Here is a 16,486-nt window from a genome sequence, read left to right on the forward strand (position 1 = left end):
GCCCTTGTTGACTCGTGAGTTCTCTAGTGCAGGGGTTCTCAACCTTTTGCAAGCTGGGCCCCCCCAAAGCTGGTTCATTGCAGTTGGGGCCCCCCCCCTCCAATTTCTTGGCGAAATGTCTGATAAACGTAGCCTCAAATCATCCTCGATTTGTGCACGATTGCGGTATTTCGTTTTGAGTGCAGTCATTTCTGAGAATCCTGCCTCACACAAATATGCCGACGTGAAAGGGAGGAGAATCTTCAAGGTGACGTCACAGAGTTGAGAGTATCCCTGCATCAATGCTGCCCAGAATGACGAAAGAGGACAGGAGGTCAGTGGCGTAACAAGCCAACACCGGGCCCCTATGCAGGATTATCAAGGCGGGCCCCCCCTACTACAGCACGTGATGACGGCGCAATGTCCACGAGTAGGCTACCATGAATAGGACAGGAGAGGATCATAGAGACACAGCATGTAAGGGATGGGATGACTGACAAAATCAGGAGTAGCCTATGCGCACCACAACATAACACTGGTGAATGTGCACCATAACACATGAAAAAACACACAAGGGCAGTCCCTACAGGATTTCACCGCCTTTTTTGAGATTGTTGTGGCCCAAAATGCCTGATTTCACGGGAGCTTTTGTTAAAAATTGCGTTAAAAGTTGTGGTGTCTTTTGTATGTGTGTTGCAATGAAGTTGCAGAAGACAGTGAAAGGTGCAAAAAAAGTTGCAATTTCTTTTTATAGTTCTTTAAAAATAAAAAGGAAACTTGTTTTGGGGAGAATAATAATTAGTATCATTAATTAATTACTCTGGGCTGAGATTTCCTAGGGAACCTTAAAAGGCTCAGGATGCTGCAAATGTTGGTATCTAATGTGACTGTTATCACCACTGTTCATCACGCCCCCAACCGGCCCGTCAGACACCGCCTACCAAGAGTCTGGGTCTGCCGAGGTTTCTTCCTAAAAGGGAGTTTTTTCTTGCCACTGTCGCAATAGCCACTGCTAATGCTTGCTCTTGAGGGAATTACTGTAATTGTTGGGGTTTTGGAATTTATAGAGTGTGGTCTAGACCTACTCTATCTGTAAAGTGTCTCGAGATAACCTTTGTTATGATTTGATACTATAAATAAAATTGAATTGAATTGAAATTAATAGGAAAATGGCTGGTGGATTTAAAGGTGCAATATGTAATATTGTGTGTAATACTGGCAGCTAGCGGGTAAAATAGTTACTGCACTACCAATTCAAAATACTGGTGTAATTACACTGGTCCAATTGAGTAAGGCCACGCATCATACAGATGTCCTTGTTCATTTATTTCCACGTTTTATCGTAAGACACCGTGAAAACTAAAAGAAAAATAAACACATAAAATACAATAAGTCAAATGCAATTCCACCAGTCATTTCACAGTCTCTGAAACACGTTTCAACAACTAGACGGGCCCACAATGTTAGCTTCACAACAATACATTAAATGTAAAGAAAGTACAACAATATTAAACATAAATGTGACAAGGCTGAAATACAAGGGCAAAATTACCGTGTGCGCCTCTTGAACCGTGCATAATCTTAATTTGAAGCCGTACATGTGTCTCTGCGGCCACGTTTGCTCTCTCTGTCTGTCTTCGACCCACAATGCAACAGGTGTGGCCTTCATTAAACTCTGGTCATTTGACCTCCACATAAAAAATGACATTTGTACTACAGAACAACATTCAAACCCACTTATTTTAAAGTAAAATATTTTGTACAATTTTAAATTGAACATCCCCTTTTTAAACTCTTATTTATTAAATTTTTTATGTTTTTTTAATATGAAATTATCAGAAATATAGACCAAACGAGCAAATCTTTATAACACTGTCCCTCAGACAGTTACACTCCCATCAAATTACTATGATTTATAACACATTTATGGAAGCATTTGAATAAATCTAGTAATTTCCAGAAATAAACAACTGGTATTTTATATCTCGCAGGTCAACATTGCCACTTTAAACTCTCCTTACTTGTAGGTTCTTAGATATTAGTTCCAAAGTCTTTGACCCTCTTTCTTGAGCTTTCTGTTTCCCATTTGTATTGTAACTTTACGCACCAACCCATCTTCATCTTTACACACATCTAGTACCCTACCAATTCTCCACTCATTACGGGGCACCTCATCTTCTTTGACAATGACTATATCGCCAATCTGCACATTACGCCTTGCAGAGTGCCAGCGTTGTCTGAGGATAATGTTTGTCAGATACTCTTTCTTCCATCTACTCCAGAATTGTTCTGTCAGGTACTGTACCCTGCGCCACCTTTTCTTGGCATACACATCTTCTGCCACAAATTTTCCTGGAGGAGGAAGCGGAACAGAGCTTTTCATGGTCAGCAAATGGTTCGGAGTAAGTGGTTCTAGACTTTTGGGATCATTGATGCTGTCAGTAGTGAGGGGACGACTGTTTACTATTGACATCGCTTCATAGAAAAATGTTCTTAAAGAAGCATCATCTAATCTTCCAGCACTCTTGGAGAGGACACAGCTGAGGACGCTCCTAACTGTCCTTATCTGCCGTTCCCAAACCCCTCCCATGTGACTAGCATCAGGTACGTTCATGATAAAGTCACAATGTTTCTCAGCCAGGTAAGACGTCAGCCTGTCTTTATCAACTTCTTTAAAGGCCTTTGTGAGTTCATTTTTAGCCCCAACAAAATTTGTCCCTCGATCTGACCTGATTTGTCTTACAGCTCCACGAATAGCTATAAAACATCGCAGTGCGTTTATGAAGGCATCAGTTGTTAGATCTTCTAATATTTCAATGTGGATTGCTCTTGAGGACAGACAGGTGAATATCAGACCATATCTCTTATGCTCTTCGACCCTGTTTAGTCAGAAAGGGCCCAAAACAATCCATCCCACAGAAGGAGAATGGTGGTGAGGGATCGACACGGTTAGGAGGTAGATCTGCCATCTTTTGTGTTTCTGTAGGTCTGCGAGCTCTTCTGCATGTGACACATTGTTTGATGTAGCTTGCCACAATTTTGCTGCCACCCACTACCCAGTAACCATGTGCTCTGAGCTCATTAAGAGTCTGTCCTCTGCCTTGATGCTGACTTTTTTTCATGACAGTAACCTATGATCAGAGGTGTAATAACCCCATCTCTTGGTAAGATTACCGGATGCTTCAAGTCATGAGGTAAGGAGGCCTTCTTTAATCGCCCTCCCACTCTGAGAACACCGTCTTGCATTACCGGATCAAGCTGGAACAACTGATGGTTTTGTGGCAGTTTACCATGATTCAGCATTTGTATTTCCTCTTTGAAGGCATTCTTTTGAGCTAACTTCACAAGTACAAGACTGGCTTTCCTTCTGTCTTCTACACTTATGGGTTCTGCTGTTTTTGCTCTTTTTGCCAGTTTCTGGATTCGAGCAACAACATTCAACGTTGTATGCCATTTTGAGAAGCGCCCAAGTCTTTCCAGAAAGTTTTCCTCCTCGACTTCTGTCTGTAGTGCTTGTATTACTTTGACTTCTGGATCTCCCACCATAAGCTGTGGAGTTGACTTATGGGTGACAATTTCTCTTTCCCACAGGAATTTTGGTCCAGTGAACCACGATGAATTCATCAACTCTGCCACCTTGAGCCCTCTGGGCGTGGTCTGCGGGTTTTGGTCAGTGTCAATGTAGTACCACTGGGCTGGGTCTGTTGTTTCTCTGATTCGTTGGACTCGATTAGCAACGAAAACATGAAACCTGCGTGACTCGTTGTTAATGTAGCCTAAGACTACCTGTGAGTCTGTCCAAAAGTATTCTTGGTCGATCTTGAGCTCCAGCTCCTCCTTTAACATACTGCCAACTGCTGAGGAGACCACTGCAGCTGTTAACTCCAGTCTAGGTATAGTTACAACTTTGGTGGGTGCAACCCTAGCTTTACCTATGACTAAGGAGCAATGCACTTTATCTTCTGTCACAACTCGGATATATGAACACTGACCGTACCCATAACTACTTGCATCCGAGAAGTGATGCAGTTCAATCCTCTGTACCATCCCTAGGTTTTCAGGAACAAAGCATCTTGGGATCTGGAGTTTCTGCAGATTCTGTAGATCGTTCAGCCAATTCTCCCATCGAGGCTTTAATTCTGCAGGCAGTTGTTCGTCCCATCCAATGCCCTTTTGGCACATCTCCTGCAGTATTTTCTTTCCCAGCAGAAGGAAAGGAGCCAGGAAGCCTAGTGGGTCAAACACAGAAGCGACTGTAGAGAGAATTCCCCGCCGTGACACTGGCTTCTCATCCAGGGCGACATTAAAGGAGAATGTGTCACTGTTCGCACTCCACTTCACTCCCAACACAGTCTGAACTGGGAGTTCCTCATGATTGAGATCCACATCCTGTACTCCACTGGCTAGTTCCCTGTCAGGGATAGACTCCAAGACTTCTCTGTTGTTTGAGATGAACTTGTGAAGATGTAATCTCCCTTTCGCACATACATTTTGCGCTTCTCTGACTAGTTTGATGGCTGTGTCCACAGAGTCTACGCTGATCAACCCGTCATCAACATAAAAATTCTTTCTTATGAAGTTGGCTGCTGCGGGATACTCCTTCTCGTTTTTGCTTGCGAGGTACTTCATTCCATAATTTGCGCAGCCTGGAGAAGATGCTGCTCCAAACAGATGGACCCGCATTCGATATTCTTTTGGCTCTGTCTTTGTATCACCGTTTTCCCACCACAGGAATTGTAAGTAGTCTCTGTCCTCTGGGCTTACATGGAACCTATGGAACATTTTTTCAACGTCACAGATCAGTGCAATTGGGTGTTTGCGGAACCTGCAGAGTACTCCTGTCAATCCGTTTGTGAGGTCGGGTCCGGTTAACAAGTGATCATTCAGAGCTGTGCCCTCATACTTGGCTGAGCAATCAAACACAACCCTAATTTTTTCTGGTTTTCTAGGGTGGTATACTCCCTGGTGAGGAATATACCAGACATATCCTGCCCTGGGTTGGTTCTCAGCTCTCTCTGCATCCCCATCTTTAAATACACTGTCCATGAACTTAATGTAGTCATCTTTGAATCTTGGATTTCTCTCAAATTTTCTCTTCAGCTGCTTCAGCCGCACCAGAGCCAGACGCTTATTTTCTGACAGTTGTGGGCGTGTCTTAAAAGGAAGAGGCATCTCAAGGTGTCCATCTGCATTCTGGTGTATTTTTTCATTCAGTAAATGCATGAACTGAATGTCATCTTGTGATATGCTCTTTTCCCCTGGGTTAGTATCTTTGAAGTCAGCTTCAAGGGCTCTGATGACATTGGCTGGTGTCAATGGTGGAAGTTCCTTGACAGATACCCGATGGCACAGACCGGTCACTTCTGTTGACTTTGCAACCTGAGATGAATTGCCAACAATGCTCCAACCCAGGTCAGTTTTGATACCATACGGCTCACAGTCACCTCCTGTTATGACTCGTCGTGGAGCCAAGGCTCTGGGGCAATCATAGCCTATGAGGAGTCCAACCTCACACTCCATCAGCTCTGGTATTTCCTGTGCTATTTGGGTCAAATGTTTCCACTTTTGGCAGTTTCAGGGGTAGGAATGTGAGAACGTTCAAGTGGAATGAAGTCTCTGGTGTAAGCAGGTGGCAAGTTGACAAAGCTTTTTGAGGTAAACCCTTTAATTCTAAGCCCACTGACTCTTTCACTCTGAACAATGGAATCTTTTCCCATCATAGTGGTAAGCTTCAACTTGACTGGCTCTGAACCCGCCCCCATCTTCTCACTTACCCCTTGGTCTACAAAGGTGTTGCTACTCTGCGTATCTAGTAGGGCATACACTAAGGTCTCTGTTTCAGGGGTGGTGACTGAAGAAATCCAAACAGGCACTATCATGGATGTGCTCCCACCTTCACCTCTATCCACGCAGCAGGAAAGGGAAGATGTGTTTTCTTCTGCTTGCATAGCATGAGAAGAAGATGCGTCTGCTGTAGCAGATCGGTCCTCGTGAAGTGGTGTTGGATGAGGTTTCTTACATATGCCACAAGCTGCTTTATTCTTGCAGTTCTTTGAATTGTGTCCCCTCCTAAGACAACCAAAGCACAGGTTATTGTCTAATACGAACCTTTTCTTTTCCTCTGCAGGCTTACCGGAGAGCTTCTGGCATTTGTGGATGGAGTGGCTCTCTCCACAGCATAGGCATGTTACTGGGTTAGAAGAGAATGCTGATATGCTCACTTTCCTTGATCCATTTGAATCTTTTGAGCTGTTCTCTACAGCACTGTTTGTTTTCAAACTTGACATTGATTTATCAGATGTATCTGCTTTCACATTTGTACTGAATGCACTAGCCTTTGGACGTTTTACATCTCTTAGTGGCCTTTCTTCAGGAGACTTTAACGCTTGAAAGGATGTCACAGGATTGCAGGCTATATCTGCTTCCTTTGCTAAAAAGTCTGCAAACTCCCTGAAATTGGGATATTCCTCGGTTTGTCGCAGCTGCTTTGTGACATGGCGATTCCAGCGAGAGGTCAACCAATCTGGGAGTTTCTGGAGTATCTTTCGGTTTTCCTCACAGTCATTCAATACCTGGAGTCCCTTGATGTGAGGCATGGCATTGCTGCATGCTGTCAGGAAATCACTAAATTGTCTTAATTTCACTGACTCTCTTGAGCCAATCTTAGGCCAGTTGTTCAATTTTTCTCTGTATGCACACTGGATCACAAAGGGATGGCCGTATCGAGCATTCAATGCTTCCCATGCTTGATTGTAAGCTTCATCATCCTTTCTGTAGAAGGCTCCTTCTACTACGGATCTTGCCTCACCACTGATGTACTTCTGCAGGTAAAACAACCTGTCCACTGGATTTATACATTGACGTTCTATTAGTGCTTTGAAATTTGTTCTCCACTCTAAGAACTTAAGTGGGTCTCCTAAAAAGACTGAGGGTTCAGGTGTAGGAAGTCTTGTAAGAAACATTGCATCATGCAGGGCTTGTACTAATGATGATTCCTTGCTAGTATTGGTTGTTTGTTCATCATCATTCTTATGCGTTTTTTCTTTTTTAATTTCTTTACGTGGTACTGGAGGTGTTGCTTGGTCTTCGCTGCAAATCTCATTTGAGTCCGCTTCAGAGTATGCCCTAAGCTTAGCAGCTATCACATTAAGATCTCTCTGGTTTTCCAGTCTTTTAAGTTCTTGCTTTTGTGCAGCAATTGCCTCCTCCATATTTATTTCAACCTTCTTTGCGGCCAGCTGCGCTGCGCACTCCGCCCTTTTTGCTGTTATGCTTTGCTGTTCTGATGACTGTGAAGAACGGTTTGAGTGGTGGCTACGAACAGTAGATTTGGTCTTTGAAGACCCAAATATTGACTGGGCATACTCTCTATCCAGTATCACATGAAGTCTTGCGTTTTCTGCTTTAGCATCAAATTCCTCTTGCCCTACTTCATTCATGCGTACCTTCATTAGCTCCATCAAGTCTCTTGATACCGCTGAGCAGGAATCCACCTTCCTTCTAATCTCAGTAGAGGGTGTTGATTGAGATCGTACATTTACGTACGCATCTTTAACTTGTTTCTCTAGCCCTTCCACGGCATCCATCATTTCACTCAAGTCTTCATCAGAGCACTCATCTTTAAGATTGATGCGTGCAGCTTTAACCTGCTCTTTCCATTTTTCATACAGTGTTATGAATTTACCCTCATTTTGAGAGGTCTCTTGTTGCTTCAGCTCCAGCATTTTTGGGGTTAACTTTCTCTCTCATGAAGATCTCCTGAGGTTGTCTGTCTGGGAGGTGTTAGAGCTAGGCTCAACTGTTGATATTTTTAGTATCTCTATTTTAGCAAGAATTTCACCTATACATATTTCTAGTCTCTCCCTTTCAGCTTCCTCTGTTTGTGCCTTTAACTGTACTCTCAAACTGCTTAACTCCTTTTGCAGGGACTCTATTTTTTCACTTAATTTGGCACTTGGTGATTTTTCATCCTGAACTGACATTTCACAGATTTTGGAAAATGCGCTGTATACATCAAATTATTACTAACTGTACAGGTAAACCCTTTACAACTATGTAGTTATCATTGCGATCGACTACTATTTCTATTCACTCAACTCGTTAAGAGTATTTGAACTCTCAGATGAAAGCTATTACCAATAACATTAAAACATTAATAACAATTAGGCCTACACTGATAACTCAAGAACAACAGTTGGGCTATAAAAACAAATAAAGTACCCTATCGTTAATAAACCAGTTTTTTTTTTTTTTTTTTTTTTTTTTTTTTAACAAGTTTCCTTTAACATTTTTTCTTTTTTTTGCTTATAAGGATTAATGAGCGAATCTCTCTTAATGAACCAGTAGTTTGTTTATCAAGTCCCTTCTTTCAAACTGTACAAAGGTCCATAAAGAAGCACAGAGTAGCACAATCAAACCTGGCGCTGTCTGTGGAGCCGCCCGTTTTGTGTTGACAGCACTGGACGAAACAGTTTCTGCACTCTGGCCAGTAGAGGGTATTTGCGGAGCTAGTCCTCGCTGTGGGGGCCTCTATTGGCGAAATCGCGGCACTCTCCGCCCTGTCTCAGGAACGACTCTCCTTCCTTCTTCCGTGGATCAGCTCGCCACTTCTCTCGCTTCTTGTCCGGTCACACGCTGCCTCAACGATGCTTCCCTCCCTCTCTCTCTCTCTCTCTCTCTCTCTCTCTCTCTCTCTCTCTCTCTCTCTCTCTCTCTCTCTTCCCGGACACCGCTGCTCTTTAGTAAGACTCTCACTTTAGACTCTTGGCCATGCTGGCGTTACGTTTTCACTGTAATTACACTGGTCCAATTGAGTAAGGCCACGCATCATACAGATGTCCTTGTTCATTTATTTCCACGTTTTATCGTAAGACACCGTGAAAACTAAAAGAAAAATAAACACATAAAATACAATAAGTCAAATGCAATTCCACCAGTCATTTCACAGTCTCTGAAACACGTTTCAACAACTAGACGGGCCCACAATGTTAGCTTCACAACAATACATTAAATGTAAAGAAAGTACAACAATATTAAACATAAATGTGACAAGGCTGAAATACAAGGGCAAAATTACCGTGTGCGCCTCTTGAACCGTGCATAATCTTAATTTGAAGCCGTACATGTGTCTCTCTTGACCCACGTTTGCTCTCTCTGTCTGTCTTCGACCCACAATGCAACAGGTGTGGCCTTCATTAAACTCTGGTCATTTGACCTCCACATAAAAAATGACATTTGTACTACAGAACAACATTCAAACCCACTTATTTTAAAGTAAAATATTTTGTACAATTTTAAATTGAACATCCCCTTTTTAAACTCTTATTTATTAAATTTTTTATGTTTTTTAATATGAAATTATCAGAAATATAGACCAAACGAGCAAATCTTTATAACACTGTCCCTCAGACAGTTACAACTGGAGAGTCGTCTCCCCCGCCCCCTCCTGCCCAGACTCGAAGTTCACGGGGGTTGCCAGGCTGAGACCGCAGCATTCACAACAATGTAGCTGGACGCTTTTCTCACAACCAGACATTACTCCACAGTACAGCAGAGTAGCTAACGGTAGATGCTAGTCTCACATAGCCAGACATTACTCCACAGCACAGCGGAGTAGCTAACGGTAGATGCTAGTCTCACATAGCCAGACATTACTCCACAGCACAGCGGAGTAGCTAACGTTAGATGCTGGCTATATTGACAGTCATAAAAGCCCGTGCTCACGTGGAGCTCTGTAACCAACTGACAGACACACTTTTTCGGCTTAAAATTACAGTATGAACCGCTAAAAACACAACAACCTCACTGTCCTCTCCACACGCCAGTCAGGCACACTTCCTCGGCTTAGAATTACAATACGAAACGCTAAAAATACCACTACCTTGCCGACACACTTCATTGGCTTAGAATTATGGCAACAATCGCTAAACACACTGCAAACTCACAGCCCCCCTCTCGTGGTTAAAAATAACTCACCGTTGTCGGCTCCAGCCGCTGAAGAGGCTACACGCTGTAAACAGCCATGACAACAGTTAGCAGGGTTAGCATGGCGGCGTTAGCTCAGTTGAGTCCTACTGTGTCTCAATTGTTTTTGCGAGTAACCAACTCGGGTACTCTAGCTATATAATTCAATGTGAGTACACAAATGTTGAAATGACAAAAAATGCCCATCCCTAGTAGCTGTGATAAATTAGCCTGAAGCTAATGCTTACCTGTTCAGGAGAAAATAAGCCAACTCTGCGTCCTTTTGGGATCTAAGCTGTCTCCATCTTTCAAATACATCTCCAATATTTACCAGGGGGTTGTTACGTCTCTGGTCACGCAACTGTTAGAAACATGCTGTTTTCTTTTTTTATGTCATGTAGAATCTATCTCCGTTGATCCTGTTCGTTTGTTTGCTGCTTTCATGGCTGTACTAACGTTACAGCTGTAGCGCGCTGGGTTTACGTTTTTACAGGTATATCTGGCAACCCGGCCTGCCTGTCAAACTGGGCCGTTGATAACAACACACAGATCAAAACATAAACAGAAATTCCGTCAAGGAATGTAAATTTCAAAAAGAAAAAATATTGAAATTAGCATTGTTGTCAGAAAAGATAGTATTTCAGTTTAACATGTTTCCTTAATATCTGATGAGGCATTGGTGTCATTTTTGGATTTATTACAGTATAAATATTACATATTGGACCTTTAAGACAAAAAATAATAATTTATTGAATGAATCAAATATGAACATATCTGTCACTGTCAGTGGCTTGTTGATCTTTACCTATCCTGGCCACACACACACACACACACACACACACACACACACACACACACACACACACACAGGGTTTGATAAAGTACTTATTGGACTTTAACTTATCATTGCACTTACAATAATGAGCATAGCTGTCCTCAATTTAGGTCATCTGCGTTTTTTCCTGCATCCACCGTGTGTGATTGTGTGTGTGTGTGTGTGTGTGTGTGTGTGTGTGCGTGCGCGCGTCAGTCGCGGGGGAAATGGAGCAGCAGCCCCGCCCGCTGCAGAGAGCAGACAGTATTGAAACAGCAGCCGCTTCAGTGACTATATAATGAAAAATCGTTACAGCGTACATTGATGTTAAAATGTACACATGTTAGCAGTAGAGTCTAAAATGTTTTGCGCGGTCTTTCGCTGTACGTTTTGTTGGTAAATGTGAGATGTTCAAGTCACACACACGATCGTCTTCATAACAGAAACAAGGAAATTAATTTGACCCGTTCTCACTCCCGCTTGGTCAGTGGCTGTTCTCTCATTGCTGACAGGTGCTCAGACGCTGATTGAAATAAATAAAATAAAGTCTGCGAGGCTGGGGAACATGTTGCAGTTCCCTCAACTGATGCGGCTGTGCTATAGGTCAAGTTTTTGTGTGAAGGCGTCCACTCTGTCTGCAAGGTGCTAAATCTGAGTTTATATGAGGAGCGGTGTGTGTCTCCTCTCTGGTCTGACTGCACGCTGGGACTGGTGCGCGAGGCTAATGACTGTGAGGGCTTTTGGTCGGGGAGGAGCTCACGGCAACACCCGCTGCTGGTTGAGCACAGTAGCTGCAGAGTGATACGTGCTTTTGAGTCTCCAAACACCACAAAAGTCTCCAATAAAACCAGTAAAAGTCGCTAGATTAGTTTTTGACAAAAAAGTCGCCAGGAGGATGATTTGTTTGTGTGTTACAGTCCAACCACTTGCATTTCAACATGGGGGAATTTTTTTTTCTGAATTCGTTTTTTTTCTTTTTTCTCCCATCCTGTAGCCTACTCGCGCCCCCCCGGGAGAGTGTCCGCGCCCCCCCAGGGGGGCGGGCCCCACCGGTTGAGAACCACTCTAGTGAATCCCACGGTCTGCGAGCTTCCGGCTCTGAGTCTGCGGGTCGGGAACTGTCTCTCTGCTCACTCAGGCGCTTGAGTTAACTTGTGGAGTTGCTGTTGCCTACAAAATTGTAAGTTATAAAGCTTTTGGCAGCTAAAATGGCTAGGACTAGTAATAGCTAATGTTGCAGGAGGTTTGTGTGTGGCGCTGTTATCATTTTAGATTGAATTGTAGTAGGACTCAACTGAACCGGGTTAATGATACTAGAGACTCACGACTCATGAGTTAATGTAAAGACTCGGGTCAAAGATCCGAATGAGTCACGACTCAAACAGGTTTAAAGTGTGCACACGGCCCTGCCATATCATGCCCTTTTATGGGAAGTAATGAGGCGTTTACCTATAGGAGCAACGGGCACAAGCTTTCAAGTTATGAAGACATGGGGATTCATCATTCTAAGAACCCATCCTGCAAACAATTCTGCTGTTTAAGAACACGTCATGAATCAGACATAGACTCTTCTTAGGGACTTTCTTAAAGCGTAACTCTCGCCAAAATGCAACCTAGGGTCTTTTTGGAAATGTACCAGAGTCAAACTTTCATTTTATAAGCATATTTAAGACAGAAGCGCCACTTTTAAGATGTACCGTATTTTCGTTTTTCGGTCAAATTGCCTTTTGAATGGGAGTGCTAGGGGCACTTTATGCTAGCATCAAAATAGCTATTTTTAAAACACTAAGAAGTCTCGACACAACATGAGACTTTGCTCCAAAGTAATTGAAATTGTATCACCAGGGGCTCTACACCTTAACTACACCGATGTACACGGGATCTACTAAATCTGTGGCTACTTGTTTTGATATCGACTCGTTTTGAATGCCGAGGTGGTAGCGGCCGGAAACAACAAGAGCTACGGTGAGTTGTTCCAAACCTTTCTTTTTAGTAAACTCTGTGTACACAAACAATGTTCTCAAGGCTGAGTTAATGTCTAGATCCCCTGGTGATACTTGGAGCAAAGTTTCATGTTGTGTCGAGCCTTCTTAGTGATTTTGAGCTAGCATAAAAGTTCCCCTATCACTCCCATTCAAAAGGCCATTTGACTGAAAGACGAAAATACGTCTTTCAGTCAAAAGTGGCGGTACCGTCCTAAATATACTTTTAAACGAAGGTTTGACTCGGTTACATTCACAAAAAGACCCTAGGTTGCATTTTGGCGAGAGTTACGCTTTAAGAACATATTTAAGAGAAAACTTAGGAAGATATTGGTGAATGAGGCCCATTGTTTTTTCCACTGGATCTGTGCAACCGAGGATTTTTTCATAAATGGGTGAATAGCCCAGTTATTAAGTTTATTAAACAGCACTATATAACAAACATACACACACACACAAACACACACACACACACACACACACACACACACACACACACACACACACAGACACACACACACACACACACACAAACACACAGACACACACACACACACACACACACACACACACACAGACAGACAGACACAGACACAGACACACACACACACAGACACAGAGACAGAGACACACACTTTCTCACACACACACACACACGCACACACACAGACACATAGACACATAGACACACAGACACATAGACAGACAGACAGACAATGATCAGCTGGTAGATGCCAGTTGGTATCCACTAACTTTGCTAAACTATATTCTGTAAATAATAATAGTGGCCCACTTTATAAGAATGGACATTAACTATCCAGATTTTCCAAATTCCTGTTAAATCTAAAGAATACAAACACGAACATTCCAGCTGTTATAAAACTGAGCTTTTATGTTTTGTATTATTTTGAGAATAAAATCATAGAACAAGAGAATGTTTATGTCGTTTTTTTCACTCAAGAAAAAACAAAATGGTCCAACATCAAGAGAAACATTTCAGGGAACAGCTGCAAGATTTAATGATGTTCGCGGAATTATGTTTTTATTTATTTATTTTTTATTGTGAAGGATGTGAATGTAAACAGTGGGCGTGGCCGTTCTCTCACTGTAAAACATCCATGGGCGCGGCCAGTAGCTGAGTCAAATCAGACACTCACAGACCATCCAGGACAGGAAGTTTAGAGATGGTGCCTTCAAAATAAAACCGGTGGAAAAGAAAATCTAGTGCTTGCAAAAAAGGATACACACACACATCAACAGACTCTCTCTCTCTCTCTCTCTCTCTCTCTCTCTCTCTCTCTCTCTCTCTCTTCTCTCTCCCTCTCTCTCTGTCTTCTCTGTCTTCTCTCGCTCTCTCTCTCTTCTCTCTCCCTCTCTCAATTTTTCAATTTCATGTTGCTTTATTGGCATGACAAAAAAAGTACATCTGTGTTGCCAAAGCATAAGAACAAACATACATATAAAATAAAAATAACAAGGAGTAAATACATCTGATGTAATAATAATAATAATAATAATACAAGTAAACATATAATTATGATATAAATGCAGATACTAAACAACTTCTGTGCAGTTCCCTCAGAGGGTACATTGAAACAATATATAAAAAAAAGAATACAAATAACTAAAATAATAAATTAGAAAAGAAATGATAATCTATACAATTCTCTATTTATTGTTCCTTGTATTGTAGCAGGAGAAGACATATTTAGCTGCTAGCCATGCCCTGTTTTTATCTTCCCCTAATAAAAAAGGAAGCTTTTTGTCCTCAGTATAGGTAGTGAAGCCTGGTATATGTTTTTCAAATTTTTGGAAATATTTGGTTCTTAAGTCTTCATTTTTGGGACATGTACATAGGGAAATGTAATTCTGTTTGGTTATCCTGGTGGCAGTGTGTACAGACTCGTTCCTCTCTCGGTCTCCACACTTTGAAATGTCGACCTCTTTCAATTTCAAGCTCATGGTCACTGACTCTGTATTTTGTTAAAATTCGTATTTCTTTTGGATTTTTTGTTTTGAGATATTCGGCCAATTTGATATCTTTGTTCAGGGATTGATAACAGAGGAGTTTGTGTTGTATTTTATTTTCATTTTGCCATTGTTCTGTATACTCGTCTTTTAATTTAGTTTCAAATCTTTTGATTGAAGACTGAGGATTGTGTCTGTGGCGGCTCTGAGGCTCAGTGTACCTGTCTCTCTCTCTACCTGTCTGTCTATTACTGACTGTGTTTAGCTCAGTGTACCTCCGAGCCAGCTGGTTGAGGGGGTGGACATCTGAACACTGCTGGTTGCTCAGGAGAGCTTTGTATGCAATGGAATTTTTATCAGCTTGATTTAAATGCTGCCAAAATTTAATTGACCTTTTTTGGATATGAATTTTCAGAGGGAATATACCAAGTTCTGCTCTGCATGCATTGTTTGGGGTGTTTGGGCGAACTTTTAGAATCATTTTACAGAATTCCAATTGTAATTTTTCAGTGGGAGTTTTATCCCAGTTTTTAAATTCTGGTTTCGAAATCGGGACCCAAACTTCGCTTCCGTAAACATTGTTGGTGTTATCAGAAAATAGTATATTTTTAGCCAAATTCTTGCGGGGATATTTGTTTTTCCAAATTTGCATTTGATTGCATACAAAGCTCGCCGAGCTTTATTACATAGTGTGTTTATGGCCAGGTTGAAACTCTGTTGTAAACCTTCTTCTGTTGGGGACAACATCACCAGATCATCGGCATAGAGCAGGAACTTGATGTTGGAATCGTGAAGTGTGAGACCTGGGGCTGCAGATTGTTCCAACATCGCTGCTAGTTCATTGATGTAAATGTTAAACAGTGTTGGACTCAAACTGCATCCCTGTCTCACTCCACGCCCTTGTTTAAAGAATTCTGTTCTTTTAGAGCCAATTTTTACTGCACATTTATTTTCTGTGTACAGTGATTTAATAGTGTCATAGACTTTACCCCCTATACCGCTTTCAATAAGTTTATAAAAAAGCCATCTCTCTCTGTCTGTCTGTCTGTCTGTCTGTCTGTCTCTCTCTCTCCTCTCTCTCTGTGCAGAAAGCTTGTTGTAGGGGTTATGTTACGTGCGGTCTCAGCCAGATACCTTTTAAAGTTTGTGTTTTTTTTTAAAATAAAATTAATTATTTGTTCTACTATCTTTCCGCTGCAGCTCAAAGGAAACCCTGTAGAAACACAGAGAGGGAATTTTACACTAAAAAAACACTGTAAGGTTGGAATGTATCGACTACCAGAGTCACGTTGAAGTGAAGTCTCATATTAGCTTCAGATAAACGTTATTTTATTTTTTAGTCCCTTACATTGGCCCCTGATGAAGGGATCTCTGTATGGACCAGGAAGAACAGGAGGAACGATCACAGCCAGTTAAACCTACATCACATTTGTTTAGCTGATGTTTTTATCAAAACAACTTACAATAAGTGCATTCAATACATGGATGCAACCCTAAAACGTGCAGGAATCATGCACACAAGTACAATAACTTTATCAAACATGCTACAACTTCATATGGACACAGTGGTATACGCAGTATACACACTAAGAAAACTCCAGGATTTCCATATACCCACTTAAAAATGCCCAATTACACGCAACAACATACTTTACATTATATTTTTGATATATTTTCTTTCATCTGTGTTTCTCTTCTTCACATAGGCTAAATAAAGGGAATTCCACCGTAAATTGGTGGATAAAGTGTATCTAAATACAGGAAATAAAGTCGTTGATGC

The sequence above is a fragment of the Perca flavescens genome, chromosome 4 (genome assembly GCF_004354835.1).
Source record: "Perca flavescens isolate YP-PL-M2 chromosome 4, PFLA_1.0, whole genome shotgun sequence".
In the NCBI taxonomy this organism is placed as follows: Eukaryota; Metazoa; Chordata; class Actinopteri; order Perciformes; family Percidae; genus Perca; species Perca flavescens.